The following is a 15,140-nucleotide window of genomic DNA, read 5'->3' on the forward strand; positions in this document are numbered from 1 at the left end:
TGAGCAGTCTGTGCATCATTTCTACTAACTAATACAAGTTGGTTCAGTCTTGTATATAACTGCAGACACAATACAGCAGCAATTGCAACGATATGGGCTATAAAGACGTTTACATGGGCCCAATTAAAGGGGTCCCCCAGTGTTTTTACACCAGTAGACAAAAAACTACAGGTAGAATTCACAATGAAGCAAATGGTTTGCTATGCATTTGTACTGCCATTTTTTGTTTTTGCCAAAGGCAAAATTGTCTCGTTACATTCCTGCAGTCCTGCTCCCGGAAATCCACGTACAAGAAATATTGAGTTTTGTTGCCAATGTCTAATGTAACCCTTTGGGTGCCGCAGCCCATCCGACACTCGTGACCACTTCATCACTAACTGAAGGGGACTAGTGTTCCCCCCTTATATCCGCCATTAGTGAAGTTTGCATCAGGATGCGATCTCTCCCCTAACACATGAGCATATTTTGGGGGGGACATTTCTACTACATCCTATGGCATGTCTTCAATGTGTGGATGAGCACGGGAAAACTGGGCCCAGGTTATATAATAATCTGATTCAAAAGATATTTGCTTACATTGTATCCTGAGACTGCGCGTTGTGTGTGATTACATTTTTATTTAACTTGCAATAGTGGAAACTAAGCCCAGATACACAAAAAGGTGCGAAGCTTTAGCACGCCTTTACTCCCATACAAATGAATCATTTGTACGGGAGTAATGTTCAGCACCCCTTTTGTGCATGTGGGCCTTTGATTTTGTAAAATGTATGCTAACGATGTCTATTTTACGTGACAATCTTGCGATCTCCTATCCCCTTACACGGCATGATTCCTGAGGCATACATATCCTAGTTTTGACACTGATCTTCTTTTGTCGGGACATTTTTAATCTCTGGATTTTTGGGATATAAAAATGTCTTCCGGTAGTTCCCTTGACTCACTGACCAATAATGATTTGTACTTCTGTACTGGTTGGGGCATCCTGCACACGGTGGATCCCAATGATAAAGGCAGGGTTACACAGCTCCTCCCTATCGTTTGGGTGAGAACTGTAAGTTTGTGGTTAGCAGAAAGTGTCAGAAATCTTCCACAGTGAGATGCAGAAAAAAAGAAAGCCCAAAGATAAAAGCGTTAATACTAAAAGTGTGGTTCTCCTCTAGCGTTTCTTTTCCCATTAAAGGCATGAAGCTGGGAGTCTCCGGTGCTGGAGGCATAAAGCTGAAACATCATCCGGCAACACCTACGGAGGTAAGTATTTCAGGGAGCAGGGGGTACCCTAAAATTAAAGCGGTTCAGTTCTGGAGACCCCCTTCTCACCTAGGGGAAATCTTTTTGTATTGTGTATTATTTATTTTGTGCGGCGCAAATGGATTGATGCCTTAAGCTTCGTTTAGGAACGTCTTTCGCTGGCAGCCCAGTGGACAGGAGTGTCGTTCTTTTGGACACACATGAAGATGTTAAATGAAGCAAGGTCAATCATTTGTAATGTTGCAGTATAATTTTTTTTAAGCCACTGATTTTAAATGTATGCGAAACCACAGGAATTCGCTTTAAACCTAAACTTTATAATACAACGTTTTTATTGTAGGCCCGCGTTAGGATTCTTACCTGACTCGGGGAAAGGATGCAGGAGCTATTCCAAAGGTGCAGAGATGAGGTTCAGAACCGTTTAAAAGATTTATTATTATTATTATTATTACAGCTTAACCCCGGAGGGGGAAAGCTGAGAACTCTCCCAGCGTTCCCAGACCCGGTGGGGCAACAGCACACAGCACTTACCCGGCATCTGGCAGCTCTTCTCCCTGTCTCTGCTTCCTGCTTCTGCTTCCGTCTTGCGAGAGCAAGCTCCCTTAAGAAGACTGTGTGTGTATTTGACACTGCGTGTATTGCAGTGTGCAGTGTGCAGTGTGCAGTGTGTGCAAAAAAAAAACTTAAACATTTTTTATTTATTTTTTTTTAATTCGGGGTCCACGCTCAAACCGTGTTATAGCGGAATGGGGTTGAGCATTATTATTATTATTATTATTATTATTATTATTATTATTATTACTACTACTACTGTGGTGTTCTTGATTTTACATGAGTTCCCACAACTCTTAATCATAACTTTTTCTTAGTATAGAAAATGACTGAATAATGAAATATTTAAAGGGTGTGATCATGCTAAAAGGGGAAAGTGAATCTGGTTTGAAAGTAATGGAACTGCCTGAGTAATGGAAACTGTTACTTGCTGACACAAAACCCTCAAGTACTTGAGGGAACTGGTAGGATTCACCCCTATAACCAAAACGTACGGCTGTAGGCGTCTGAATACATTTGTCGCAAGAGGGCTGGCAGCAAACGAGTTAAAGGAAATCTTGGGGGGGAATGGCTATTAACCACAGACATTTATTTTAAGTAAATATTAACTAGTAGTCCAGAAATAAGTTGTCAGAGCGATTACTTTGTACAGTCCTTTGTATTCAGATATAGCCGTACTTTTAAAGTCTAAAAATACACTTATTAAAGAAAATCTTCTTAGTCATTATTTCGGCCCACTGTTTGAATTAGAAGAAAGAGTTGGGTGCACGCACTGGATTTATGTAACTGCCTCAGGCGCACAGAGACCATCCCCCGCTGGGGAGACGCATAGTACAGGACACATCCTCCTAAAACAAGAAGGAACTAGCACTCCAGAGGTCTTCATACAAAGAGTCATTTTAATCCACACTGAGCGACGTTTAGGTCACACTAACTGAAGGGGACTAGTGCTCCCCCCTTTTGCCATTAGTGAAGTTTGCATCAGGATGCGATCTCTCCCCTAACACGAGCATATTTTGGGGAGACATTTCTACTACATCCTATGGCATGTCTTCAATGTGTGGATGAGCACGGGAAAACTGGGCCCAGGTTATATACTGTAATAATCTGATTCAAAAGTTATTTGCTTACATTGTATCCTGAGACTGCGCGTTGTGTGTGATTACATTTTTATTTAACTTGCAATAGTGGAAACTAAGCCCAGATCCACAAAAAGGTGCGAATTTTTAGCACGCCTTTACTCCCATACAAATGAATCATTTGTACGGGAGTAATGTTCAGCACCCCTTTTGTGCATGTGGGCCTTCGATTTTGTAAAATGTATGCTAACGATGTCTATTTTACGTGACAATCTTGCGGTCTCCTTTCCCCTTACACGGCATGATTCCTGAGGCATACATTTCCTAGTTTTGACACTAATCTTCTTTTGTTGGGACATTTTTAATCTCTGGATTTTTGGGATATAAAAATGTCTTCCGCTAGTTTCCTTGATTCACTGACCAATAATGATTTGTAACACTCTGACCTTTGTCGATGTGGGGTGACTGAATTATATTTTTAAATTGACGCACTTTTGTTTATTTCTGCTAAACGCTAAAGTCTTTTCATATTGAGACTTGTAAAAATCCCCTGGCATTTTATTTAAATGTTGAGGGGAAGAGCGCGGGCCTCTGTAAGCACCGCACCCACCACCCCCCAGAAAATTTCAGGTGGCGTGGCCCCCAGTTTGCTCGCACCTGATGTAAGGGACTCTTGCAATGGCATCATTTGTAAATATCACATTATTGTTCTGAAGTGCTCTGTTCCTCCAGAGAGAATGCAGAGAAACATGGCAAAACCATTCTGCGCTTTGTTCTTATTTCTACATTTAAATTATCTAATGATATCAGGGCTATTTGTCAGTCTATAAAACAGTGTACACACATCCTGAGCTCCTCCCAAATTGGTTTGCAATTTATCAGTGAAATTCTACATTTAAGTCTAATAACAAGGAGTCATTTAGTTGCATCTTTTAATCAAACAATGATTCAAACCTGCTTACCCCGTCAAGGTAATCTCATTTTAGCAGGTACCTAGACATAATATTTGTTGTCCTCTGGACTGACCTTGGTGACATATGTGATCTGTTGAAAATGTCCCAATGATATTTTTGCAACTTCTGTTGACCACTGGAGAGAGGCTGACCCGGCAGCCATATTGTTTTCCCGAACAAGTATTGAATCAACCATTTTGTACAGTCTACAAATACATATTAATCTCAATCATCTTATTGTTGCTGTGGGAGAGCTGCTGGTGTGTAACCTTTTATATATAATAGCAACATTTAAAAAAAATGCCCTGCACATCCCTCAAGACTCACATTTCTCTTTCATCTAATGTTGATTGAGAGCATTTTAAGCTTATTTTGCCTAAAAGATAGGCGACTCCAAACGATAGGTCCTACACTAACTAATGAGCTGATCTGTCTGGTTTTGGTCCAAATATATAATGACTTTTTCTACAAAGGCTGAGGTTGCAGAAGAACGGCATAGGTGGCATAACTTACCACTCTTCTCGTAGCCACGCGCTACAAGAGTCAATAACCTTTATTTTGCTAGTCTGCTGCTTTACATTCGTACAAGACCATTTGCAGTCTGTACCACTCTTCCCAAAGCCATGCCCAACATGCCATCTACCCCTATGCCGCTAAGCTCCATGGCACCTTCACCTCTTCTCACGCCTATTCTTATATTCATCCTGGATAAGTGGATTATTTGAGCCCTGCTAGTATGTGGTGTCCTTTTGTGTGTGTACTGTGTATATAAAATACATATATTTTTATACTGCGCTGCAAATTCATGGCTCTGCTCAGGGGAGTTTGAAGAAAACCAGTCTCGGGAAATCCTCCCCATAAGCAACTGCTTGACATTTCCCAAGCTTCCCCTGTACTCCGATCTGGGGCAGCACTGGGGCAATTTGTGGAAGGCATTGATGCAGCAAATGGCCATTTATTGCATTTATTTGGCACGGCTTCTGCAAATTGATTAGAAAGATTGTGCATTGTCTAATAAGTAAAAGACAATCTTTTATTTTCCCATTTTTACTCATTTTGATTCAGACATTTGTAAGATTTTACTTAAGTTAAGCCCAATGGTTTGTAAGAGAACGCTGTATTTTATATTGAATAGAATATACATTCTTGGTTCTAGTTAACAATAAAATCTCTCCTATTGGAGGAAGTTCATGTTGTGTATTTTTCCAAATAGGTGCATCTGATTTAGATAGGCCAGACCCCTTGTTTTTGTATATAGATTCTCATCGTAAACCACATTAGTCCTGTACTTGAATATTTGCCCCCCTTTTGGGTTAAATACTCCAAATGTGTAGCGATGTATTGACCGCTTACACTTTATATTCTGTATTGGTCTATAGACAAATGTGACCCTAAATCCCGTTTTCTGCATTGTCGTTTTTTTTTTTTTTTACAACCTTGCTATAGAAGGCATAGCTATTAAGATTTATGTCTTTATGTGCAGTACCTTACATGAATTCACATTCCCACCGTCACTGCCAGAGATGTGTGTGGCCTTGACATTTTATTTTTAAATGCTCGTGGGGCCTGCCACGCATTGCTAAGCAGATATCCCCCCCCCCACACAAACCTGTCCCTAAGGTCTGCCTCAAGGTCAAAAGGTAACCCTTCTCTTCATTCTGCTATAGTCACTCTGGTAATGCATACAGACACAGCACGCTGCATGCCAGCCAATATGTCTCAAACGTTTGAAGGACCATTCATTACAAGCCACTGGTGAAGAGAGAGAAAAGGGCCCTGCAAAGGAATGAAATACAACAAACAGATTTCCCTCTAACCGAAGTAATTGTTACACTTGTAACTTTTATCTACGCCACTACTCATTTTTGTATTACCAATAGATTTGATGTTTGTTTCTTCATCTGTCTGTAAATTGAGAATCTAACTGTCTGTCTGTAAATTGAGAATCTAACTGGCTATTTAGTACACATACTGCAGCTGTTATTCATTTTACCCTATAATAAGCTCCTAGCCATTTAGCCTTGTGTAAGCAATCAATGTTCTGTTCATCATGTTTAAGAGAGCATCTAATGAATGGAGGGGATCCTTTCTTTGCCATAGTTGATCATTTTCAATCTTGTGTAGAATGTAGGTAATTACTCTGTGAAAACACAGTACTCCGCAAGAAATTAGCCCCACACATTTGAAAAACGGACTGACCTTTACAATGCTTGACTTGCGAGTACTGACTGAGTGAGATGCAGTTTGATTTCAAGTGGAATAAGTGTGGAGTTGAAATAAGGAAGGTGTTAAACACGGTATATAGAATTAGAGTAAATTGATAGCACTTTATACTCCATAGTGCAACAATGGGCAGGATTGAGAATGCCACACAACACACATTTTGCCACCTGTACATGCACTTGGACCAGCTGTTACCGGGAGCATACCACTGTGGTAAGTGTGAGTTCTCTTTGGAGTCTCAGATTGCTGATCTGAAGAGGGAACCTGCGACATTGACAATCTTGAAAGGCGTTTAGTTCTCACTGAGCAGGTCCTGGCTGGGACTACTGGTGCAGAGGGCGGAGCTGTGAGTGAGGAACGGGTGGGTAAAGGAACAGGAAGATGCAGACCAGTTCTGAACTGACACATCCCAATAGATTTGCCAGATTGGGCGAAAGATACTGGGAGTGTTGGGTCAGGAATAGAAAAGCTGGGGGAGATTGATTACTATTCCTAGTAATATTGATTCATATTCCTAGACCAAGAGAGGTTGTTGTGGTAGGGGACTCTATTTGTTATTGGGGTAGAGGGCAATCCATTGCTGTGACTGCATGAACTGAATAGTTTGTTCTCCCGTGTGCTCAGGTTCAGCACATTGCGGATCAGGTAGACAGATTGTTGGGCGGGGCTGGGACTTTAGTGCTGGCGACGGCGACCGATGCTGTCGCCACCCGCGACAGTTGTAATTTGTTTTGCAGAGACTGTCGCTTTAGGGGGCGGGGCTCAGTCTCTGGTTTAGAGACCGTCACATGTGGCGACTGTCTCTAAAAAAAAAAATCAAATAGACCCGGCTTCCAACTTTCCGGATGCTCCGTCGCTCCGTCGCACTTACTATAAGCGCTGGCAACGGAGTCAATTGTTTTTTGTTTTCGAGCGCTGTCGCAGGCACTATAAGCGCAGCCTAAAGCAAAGACTTCCAAGGTGGTATCCTCTGAAATACCAGTCACCCCCGGGTGACAGCTGGGGTTGAGGAAGGTTAATGCATGACTAAGAGAGTGTTTATAGAAGGACCACTGGGAGTCCTTCTCCGAGAGGTACTCTCTTTATAGTGGGGATTGATTGCATCTCAATGAAGAGGGATCTGCTGTACTAGGGAAAGGATGTTAATAAACCGTTTACATCAAAGTTGATTGAAGTTTCCCAAGGAAGCTGAATAAATTGACATTTCCATTTTTTGCCCTGCAGTGTGGGCTACCCATTTAAATGTTTGTAGAAATGCCAGCAACATTAGTCAATGTTTTACATTTCTTTTGTCTGGGAAGTGGCCCCAATAAGGACCTGTACAGACTCCGTCTGGTTATAACTAGTTTCTGCTCACCTCTCGTGCATCATACTGACGTCTCTGCTCGGTGTGTAACCACGAAGCTCGCTTGTAATGATCTACAGTACAGCGCTCCTCTAGTTCCCTGTGGGAAAAACATGAACCGTCCCAGCGATAATACTGTCACACTTTTTCCTTGTGTCGTAACGGATCCATGTTACCAGGAATGGTGAAAATGAGCATCCCTGAAAGGTGTATTCCCTGTTCCTTTCCACGTGCCACACTTTGTCATTTGGTTGACTTGTAATGGGAAAAAATGAGCGCTAATGTCACCCGCTACAATTGGAGGTGCCTGTAGTGCACTGTGCGCAGCTGTGACAGAGAAGAGGATTAAAATAGAAGTGTGTTATGCCTCCTGAATCAGGCATGTAATCTGTTATCCTTATTGCTACCGCCACATCCTCCCCTGCAATCTTGATGTTCATTATTGCTCTGCTGGTTCTCTGTCACTTTGCTTTGGTTGAATTGGTAGAGGGGGGGGGGGGGGGGTAAGCTGGAAGATTTCTTCCATGTTGCATTCGGCAGTGTCAAAGTTTTGCCTTTCATATAGGTTGAAGTCCTTTTTTTTAAAAAAAAAAAATGTAATTGAATGTGTGTATTGAGAAATATGAATACTATGTTTTCTAACGTAAAAGAGAGCTGTGCGTGTAACCATAACAATTACAGTTTGTGTAGCCGCTAATAGTTACGTTTGTTATGGGAAACAAAATAAGATTTAGGAACCAAAACATTTCTTCATGTGTGAAAAGTTGACTGTTTTGTACCCTAAAACCCCTAACCTTAACCCCTAACGCTAATTAAAAAAATAAAATAAAGATTTTTTTAAATTGTGTTTTAGACACAGGTAAGGGGTGTGAGGGAGGGGGGGGGTGAGGGAAGGAAACGGTAGCAAAAACATTGTCAACAAATGAATATAACGGTAACAGCAATAATTCTACTATATACCACTAGGTTATTTTAAAGGGACTTATCAAATCTTCTCTCTAGGAATATACTTTATTTTTATCTACTATATATTTTTGAAAGCACTGTATGTCTGCGTCCCAAGGGCCAATCGCATAGCACCTTTGGCCTGTCACTCCGGCTCAGGCCATGCCCGCCCCCGCACACCTCTCATTGGCCTGAGGCGGAGTGACGGGCCACACGCACACACACACGCACACGCACACACACACACACACACACACACACACACACACGAGTAGGGGGGGTGTTACCTACATTAGTGGGGCTCACAGTGTTAGCAGCACCCGCGCGCACCTCCTCCTCTCCCCGTGTCTCCCGCGCTTTCACCCTGCCCCCCCCCCCCCTCCCCCGGCGCCGCTACAGTCAGCGGGACACACACACTATTATTACCCCTTCAGCGCCCCCCCCCACCCAGTGTCAGCGGCCGTGCGAGACCCCCCCTCTATATCTCCCACCTCTCCCCCCCCACACATATACATGCCCCCCCCTCCCCGGCGCTACAACTCACCCCCTCCCCGGCGGGGGAACAGCCAGTGGCCAGGCAGGCTGCCTCGCGGCGCCGAGTACCCAAGATGGCGGCGCCCGGGACACAGCGGGGGAGCGGCCACAACACGCTGCCTCCCGCCTCAGATCCACGTGGGACCTGCCGGATGGGTGAGTGAGCGGCCTTCACCTCCCCTCCACCCCTCCTTCACCTCCCCTCCACCCCCCCTCCCCTCCAGTGTCAGTGTCTCCCCGATACCCCCCCCCCCCCCCCCGGCGCCGCTACAGTCAGCGGGGGAGCGAGCGAGCGCCCGGGACACAGCGGGGGAGCGGCCACAACACGCTGCCTCCCGCCTCAGATCCACGTGGGACCTGCCGGACAGGTGAGTGAGTGGCCCTCACCCCCGTTCACCTCCCCTCACTCCACTTCTCCCTTCACCTCCCCTCCACCCCCCCCCCTTCACCTCCCCCCCTTCACCTCCCCTCCACCCCCCCCTTCACCTCCCCTCCACCCCCCCCCCCCTCTTCAACTCCCTTCCACCCCCCCCTTCACCTCCCTTACACCCCCCCCTTCACCTCCCTTCCACCCCCCCTTCACCTCCCCTCCACCCCCCCTTCACCTCCCCTCCACCCCCCTTCGCCTCCCCCACCCCTTCCCACCGCCTCACCCCCTTCCCACCGCCTCCCCCCCTCTTCCCACCGCCTCCCCCCCCCCCTTCCCACCGCCTCCCCTCCACCTTCCCACCGCCTCCCCCCCCCTTCCCACAGCCTCCACCGCCTCCCCCCCTTCCCACCGCCTCCCCCCCTTCCCACCGCCTCCCCCCCCTTCCCACCGCCTCCCCCCCCCTTCCCACCGCCTCCCCCCACTTCCCACCGCTTCCCCCCCCTTCCCACCGCCTCCCCCTCCCCTTCCCACCGCCTCCCCCTCCCCTTCCCACCGCCTCCCCCTCCCCTTCCCACCGCCTCCCCCCCCCTTACCACCGCCTCCCCCCTTCCCACCGCCTCCCACCCCCCCTTCCCACCGCCTCCCTAAAGGTTTGTTAAATTGGGCCTTTCAGCATTTCATTGTCATCTAAGCGCACCCCACAGCCCTCGGAGCTAGTTCTCCTCCGTTTAGAGATATATTTCTACTGTATATATCCTTATCTGTCGTCCCAAGGCTCCCAGACTTTTGGAAAAAAATTAAAATCGTAGTGTAATTAGGGCAGGCCGTCAGGTTTATCCATTAATCAAATCTCATTGATTCTTCCAATCACTTAATTCCTTGAAAAGGGGAGCATTTTTTTCCAAGCAGCAGCAATAGAGCACCTAGCTGCCGTTTAATATATAATGGATCAATTTGCCAGAATGGCGCTCTTTCTCCCTAATTGGCTTTGACAAAATAAGGGTAGTCGGATCGAATGGAATTTTAATGCCCGTCACTCTTATGAGGGATTGCATCATGCTCCAGAATTTCCCCACTACTGGGCAGGACCACCAGAGGTGGGCCAGATCTCCTAACATACCGCAGCCTCCCCTGCACTGGCCGAGGTTACGGGGAATATTTGTTTCAGCATATGTGCAGTGAGATACCATCCGAATACAATTGTGTAACTTTTCTCTACATATTACAAGATTTATGTAGAAGGGGGGGGGGTGGTAGAAATCTACCAAAAAGTTTTAATTCCCATCCTATACAGGGAATCGATCTCAGAAAAGGAAGTTCAAGATCATAAATACCAAGAAAAATGGGCCAGAAACCTTCAGATTGAGATTTCCCAAGGAGAATGGAAGGATATATGGGAGAACGCAGCTAAAATCTCAATTTAAACAACTTCCAGATCTCCTAACATACCACAGCCTCTTGCTAGTAGCCTGTCTGCCTTATTACTGTTGTCAGAAGTCTGCTTCGGCCAAGTTAAGGCTTTTTGTGTAGCCTCTAATTGTAATCTTCTTAGCCTGGTGAAGACGTTTAAATCTTTTGATGGGTTTTTCTTGTGCTCCGCTTCTAATTCGACTATCTGTTCTGTCTCTGATTTTGTTTTTTAAATGTGAAGCTATTGAGATTAGAAGCCCTCTGATTGGGGCCTTATGGGCCTCCCATAGGGTGGCTGAGGATGTTACCTAGCCTTTATTTATTTAGAAGAGAGTCCAATGCTTTATTTATTTCCGTATCAATCTTCATGTTATTCAGGATTGAGCCATTTAACCGCCACTGGAAGGTTCTAGGCCTCACAAAAGTGGAGGCAAATAGTTCAACCAGACTGTTGTCTGACCACATTAGTAGCCCCATATTTACTTGAGCAATACCTGCAGCCAGGGTTGCCAAGAGAAAAATGTGATCAATCCTTGAATAGGAATTGTGGGGAGGAGAATAAAGAGTTTTCTCTTTGGCCCCAAGTCCACCAGTACGATTTCTTTTGTTATGAATCTGAATTTGTTGGCTACTATATTTATCGCCTTTGAGTGTTGTCCTCTCAGTGGTTTTGTCCACCTCTGGGAACTGGACAATGTTAAAATCTCCTTCAATAATTAGTGAGCCCCTCACAGCAACTGGGACAGATTCTAGAGTGTTTTTGAGGAGCTAACTAAATGACATATCTTGGCAACCTGGGGGGTTGTCTCCAGGAGCTTAGAATGCCGGGATTTGGCTCCATAGAGTCCCCTAATTTAATGTAACAAAAATGCTTGCGTTGTTAGGATTGCTGCTCTAACCCCTTGCGTGCCAGAGGGTAGGTGGTACCACTCTTGAGCAATCGCTAGTCACCGCAGTTACATGAACAGAAGGTGAGGGTCCTCCTATTTTGTTCAGATTGCGTTTTGCTGATCACCATCGCACCTAGAGTACAAGCCAAAATGCACGATGTACAGCACACGTCATAAAGGCGTTATACGTCAATAGGGTACTAAAGACGTGAAGAAACAGATGACAAACTCGACGAAAGGTAGTGAAATTAATCTTAATATATAAAATCGAATGGTTAGTGCTATCTGCGGTGAATCTGATTGGTCCGTGACTCATTGGCCAAGAGGTACGCCCCACTGTGACATCACCTCCTTCACTCTCACACACTTGCAGTCACATCACACGGCCAGAACCTCTGAGGACTCCTTGGTACACAGTCACCCCCTCACACTCACACACTCAGTGTCACACTCAACACTGTACACACACTCACACTCAACCCTGTACACACACACACTGTCACCCCTGTGTACACACACATTCACAGTCAGCCCTGTGAAACAACAACCTGTACACACACACACACACACACACACACACTCTCAGCCCTGTGTACACACACACACTGTCAGGCCTGTGTACACACACACACACACACATACACTCTCACCCTTGTGTACACACACACACCCCCTCCGCTCACCTCTCCCGGCGCTCCCGCTCCCCTTATCTCCATCCCCGGCGGGGGAACAGGCAGCGGACCTCGCGGCGCCTCATCTCCATCCCCGCGCAGCGGACCCCCTTCCTCCCTCGCGATGCGCCTAAGATGGCGGCGGCGCCGACTGAGATGTCCCTGTGCACACGCGCGCACATTACACCCCCTCCGCTCACCTCTCCCGGCGCTCCCCTCATCTCCATCCCCGGCGGGGGAACAGGCAGCGGATCTCGCGGCGCCTCATCTCCATCCCCGGCGGGGGAACAGGCAGCGGACCCCCTTCCTCCCTCGCGATGCGCCTAAGATGGCGGCGGCGCCGAGTCAAGATGGCGGCGGCCGGAAGTACTTCCCTCGCGGCGCCGAGTGAGAAGATGGCGGCGGCCTGAACTACAGGTAGGTGTCGCGTGTGTGTCGCTCTAGGTGACGTGTGTGTCACTGTGTGTCTGTGTGACAGTATGTGTGTGTGACTGTGTCTGTGTGTCTGTGTGTGTGTGTGTCACACTGTGTGTGTGTGTTGCCCCCCCCGCCTTTCACGCCCCCCCGCCTTTCACGCCCCCCCCGCCTTTCACGCCCCCCCCGCCTTTCACGCCCCCCCCCGCCTTTCACGCCCCCCCCCGCCTTTCACGCCCTCCCCCGCCTTTCACGCCCTCCCCCGCCTTTCACGCCCTCCCCCGCCTTTCACGCCCTCCCCCGCCTTTCACGCCCTCCCCCGCCTTTCACGCCCCCCCCCCCGCCTTTCACGCCCCCGCCTTTCACGCCCCCCCCGCCTTTCACGCCCCCCCCGCCTTTCACGCCCCCCCCCGCCTTTCACGCCCCCCCCCGCCTTTCACGCCCCCCCCGCCTTTCACGCCCCCCCCCCCGCCTTTCACGCCCCTCCCCTGCCTTTCACGCCCCTCCCCTGCCTTTCACGCCCCCCCCCTGCCTTTCACGCCCCCCCCCTGCCTTTCACGCCCCCCCCCTGCCTTTCACGCCCCCCCTGCCTTTCACACCCCCCCTCACGGCCTCCGGGCAACGCCGGGTATATCAGCTAGTATTAAATAAAGCAGTGAAATATTTTTCAATGGAAAAGATTTAGCAACTTTTTGGGTACCAAACTGCTAAAGGACAGGTCCAATGTTTCCAGTGCACTACAATAAACTCATCACAGGGGTGGAGAGACTAACTAGATTTTGCAGTCTTTGTGACTCTTACTGTGTTTTTAATAACCCTACTAAACATACATGTGGGTTAAATTAAACAGAATAATATTTTAAGCACATTTAAAACAGAAATTCAAAGGATTTTTTTTGATAGTCCCACCATGTTTAAGGTAAGGGTACCTCACCGAAAAATTCATTTTAACAATGGTCAGGGCTTAAAAATGCGGCAATTTAGTAACATCTTATTTTGGGGTGCCTTATTCAGGGAGAAAATTGAGTTGATCTTTGTGTGTGATCATGGTCTATTGAGACAAGACATACATCCAACTTTTTTCTTCACCGTATCGGTCCTATGTTTTCATATACTGTCTGGTAATCCCTGTGGCAGTGAAGGGGTTAAAATACCCCGGCACAGTATAGCCGTTCTGCAAATTAACCCGTTGACTGCCTTTTATGGGGTTAAGTAAAGCTTTGTAAATGGCTCACTAGTAGGATTTCCAGCCTGTCTGTGTTTATGAATTTCCTATTTACTACGATATATTTGTAGAAATTACTCATAACTTGACTGTATGACACACTCCCTCGGAGCTGCAGTGTTGACATGTAAGAATTAAAGGAATAGTCTGTGAATTTGACTCAGCAGGAACAGTGAGCCCAAGAGAATGATTCACTGGTGCCGTGGGTATATGGTTGACAGTCCAGGCTGAGCTTGTGCTTTGCTGTCCCTGTGCCAGGAGAGGCTGAATGTCAGAGCTGGCATTGCCTGGCCCTTAATGGATCGAACCAACTGTCCCTCATCATGAAGAGGAGCCGTGTCAGCTGAGATTGCTACCACATTAACCCTTTTGCTGCTCTAAGGCAGACCATTGTGCTGGCTGCTGTAGTATGGCATTGATTTAATAGTAGATAAATGCAGTGCAGGCTTCTACAGTACAGGCTGGGTTAATAGTACTGTACAACGTCCCACATACCTCCTGTAAAATGAAGTGGGATAGAGCAGAGCAATATATTTTAGTCTTCCTGAGAAATGAAGTAGTTGCGTAGAGCAATGGGATTTTAGGCTTCTTCAGGACTTGCTGGATGCATGGTAAAGTGTTCCAGGCCCATTCATGGCTGGTTATGTAGGAGAGCAAGTTGTATTCCTCTTGCACACAGACACTACTGCATACAAACGGCCCTGTGATCCAGGCACATTCAGCTTCTGAGCGTCTGGGTAGCAGCATCTGGTATCATCCATAGCAGCACAGAAATCTGTTTGTGTCTCTAAAACAGTAGAGGCAACTTATTTTTTATTTAGTTTTTGTAGCCGCAGCCATTTCATTTAAATGTTCACTACACAAGCCCCCCCAATCCGTCTTGTAAGTATAACATGCATATTGTGTTTATCAATCAGAACAACTATTTTAAAATTAATAACAAGAAATAATGCAAAAATATACTTGACTAATATTTATTATAGGTTGTATTGATGTTCAAAGGTTCATTTGACTGTTTACTTAATTTACTTTCTTTTGCAGTACCACTAACTGCACCATCACCACGCGAAGATTGCTTAGTTTTAATTAGCCACATATCCATGTCGTTAATATGCACATTTTACATTTATACAGCAAAAAAGACAGACTAATGGAATATCTCTGGTCTGTTGGAGCAGCACAAGATGACTACTGCCATTGTATAAATTGTGCCCATGCGTTTATCGCGAGTGCGCATTTTCAAATCTTTCATTTCCTATTATAATGGTGTTATCTGTATAC

General features: G+C 46.4%; 1 protein-coding gene across 8 annotated transcripts in view; it reads left to right on the forward strand.

The window, feature by feature from the left end:
• The window catches only part of PRKAG2 (protein kinase AMP-activated non-catalytic subunit gamma 2), a 354,869-nt gene that overhangs the window by 296,008 nt on the left and 43,721 nt on the right, over positions 1-15,140 (forward strand). Inside the window, exon 1 of one of the 8 annotated variants that reach the window (XM_075587899.1) lies at positions 1,229-1,248. The exons of the other annotated variants lie outside the window; for them this stretch is intronic. The gene's annotated coding sequence lies outside the window, so the exon portion shown is untranslated. Of the gene's footprint in view, positions 1-1,228; positions 1,249-15,140 lie in introns of those variants that run through there. 8 annotated transcript variants of the gene reach the window in all.

Source organism: Ascaphus truei, chromosome 2 (assembly GCF_040206685.1).
Source record: "Ascaphus truei isolate aAscTru1 chromosome 2, aAscTru1.hap1, whole genome shotgun sequence".
NCBI classification, from domain to species: domain Eukaryota; kingdom Metazoa; phylum Chordata; class Amphibia; order Anura; family Ascaphidae; genus Ascaphus; species Ascaphus truei.